Below are 2,372 nucleotides of genomic sequence, written 5' to 3'. Positions count from 1 at the left end.
ACCGGTTCCGGTCGAACCGGTTCCAGAACCGGTTCCGGTTCGGTTCCGGTTCTTACCCGGTCCACCTCCAAAAATGTCAAACCGGTCCCGGATTGTCGGGTTGAAACGGAACCGAACCGGTTCCTACGAAAAACGGGTAGGAACCGGTTCGGTTTCGGTTCGGTTCCACCGAACCGGTTCCAGGAACCGGTTTTGTTGTCCACCTCTAGTTAGGCCTACCGACACATGATAGTGGATAGCCTTAGTTCCTGATAGCTGAAATCTTGGCGGATAGTATTATTAGATTAAGGAAGGCATTGATGTGGGCCTAACTCGATACATGCCGATAAAGACCATACTTTTATGGTCCAAATAAATTAATCACATGCACATATAGTTATAGAAAATACCCATATCAAATTTTCATTTATTTTTCTTGATAATTTTTATTTATTAAAACCGAATTCATAAACAAATAGACATTGTCGTTTGTTAGCCTCTTGATGGTCATTAAAATGCTACCTCTTAATGGGCTGTAACCATTTAATGCTTAAGAGGTAGTCTCTTAACCATTCAGACTTAAGATAACATCTTAACCATTAAGAGACAATGAACCATTTAGAGGTTGACAATTAAGAGAATACCAAACAGCCTATTAATACATAGTTACATTAAGCTGATATCAATATTTATATATTTATATATTTAAAGAGGGCTTGCATTTATCCATTATCCGTAATCCTGACCAATATAGAACTTGAGCGGGTACTGACTAATACATTCAGACCATGCTTCCCCTATGCAACCACCTGGGGGAACAGTCTTCAACGCTCGTCAAACCACACTGTTACACTTGAAACCTGACCCGAATGCAATTTGCCAAACACGGTCACCTTTAGAAACCCGACCTTTAGCCTCCATGTAACCTAGTTCATACCAACTAGAACTACTTGACGTCTTGCCAAACCGGTACGACGTCATCCTCGATGGCTCCATATCCCACTCCGTTAGATTCAAATTCTTCTGAACCTCGTTCAGCACCGCTTTACCACCAAGATGTACACAAAAATGCTCGAAAGCAAGCTTGAAGTTGGGTATGTATGGTTTCACTTTCATCTTTCATATCTTCTTTTTCACAAGAGTAACTAAAACTAACAACTGTTCGGAATATGGTAACACTAAAGGACCTAAAGTTGTTATATTTTTCTTTAGGGCGTTTCCCACAACCGTCACTAGTTCCCGAGAAATTAAAACTCCGATAATACCCTTATCATATTCTCTATGTTGCACACTGTTGTAACTATTATTATCTGCTGCTTTATGGGTTCAGACCGTATGAACTAACTCGTATTTGGATTGGGCTCGATCACTATTCTTGTTCGAGAACATCACCACAACGCCACCCATCTGGAAAAGGCAGTTGCCTAAAACCATGAAGCGAACATTTCCAAAGTACCATAAGAGTCTGAAGGGTTCAATGCTCAAAACAACCGCACACATTTCGTGGTGAGTCTTGAGGAGAGTTTGAGCTAAATCGATAGAAACAAGACTCGCACTGCAACCCATTCTACTCAGGTTGTAGCTCAAGATTTCAGGTTTGAGCTTGTAACGGTTAATGATCATGGAAGTTAGAGACGGGTTAGGGACGAATGTACTGCTGTTTACTATCAGAATACCAATATCTTGTGGTGCGACTCCAGTCTTTTGAAACAAAGAGTCGAGTGCACCATACATGACCATGTGGCCCTCGGCTAAAGCTGTCTCCCAATTTAATATTAAGGGATTAGCCGCAGGGCCAGGGGGACATATGTTTGATCCCCTAATCCGGATTTGGATATGATGCGACGTTGAAAATGCATTGTATCTTGATTAAAAACCGTAGTGTTTTGGGCCATTTCTAGGAGGCCGTTCGTGGACCTTTTAAGGTGGTCATCGGGTTGGAAGCAAGTGAAGTCGACAAGATAGGTCGGTCTTGAACGTTTTGATAAGTAAACTCGTAAGAAGTGAAGGAAAGTGAGAGTGAGAGCTAAAGGGAGCAGAAGTGAATAGCCATGGCTAAGTTTGCTCATGCTAAGGGGAACGTTTTGTTTAGTAGGGTAGGGTTTGCTATTCAGAAAGGGGTAGCGGCGCAGCTTGTTACCCGTCTATCTGCCGTTAGTCTGTAATTGTCTATGTTTTTAGTCTCACTTATTTATATGAAATACTTATTTATATGAATCTTGTAAGAAACATGTTAACTTATGATGGAGTTTGATGGTAACTTCGGCCATTAAGAGATCAAAGAATAAACATGCTGTGAGCTACAACTCATTGAGAAACTATATTTATTAAGAAATCTGTGATCAAATATGAAAGGGAGAGGATAAAGTTCTAGATGAAGGAAAGAGATGGTC

At 40.9% G+C, this 2,372-nt stretch overlaps 1 pseudogene; it reads right to left on the bottom strand.

The window, feature by feature from the left end:
* Positions 1 to 708: 708 nt before the first annotated feature.
* LOC143530231 (3-ketoacyl-CoA synthase 1 pseudogene) lies at positions 709 to 2,037 on the bottom strand (annotated as a pseudogene).
* Between the last annotated feature and the right edge of the window lie 335 nt (positions 2,038 to 2,372).

Source organism: Bidens hawaiensis, unplaced genomic scaffold, assembly GCF_021521415.1.
Source record: "Bidens hawaiensis isolate Kalapana, Puna unplaced genomic scaffold, B.hawaiensis_p1.1 tig00008869_1, whole genome shotgun sequence".
Classification (NCBI taxonomy): Eukaryota; Viridiplantae; Streptophyta; class Magnoliopsida; order Asterales; family Asteraceae; genus Bidens; species Bidens hawaiensis.
This window is presented reverse-complemented; position numbering and strand designations above follow the sequence as displayed.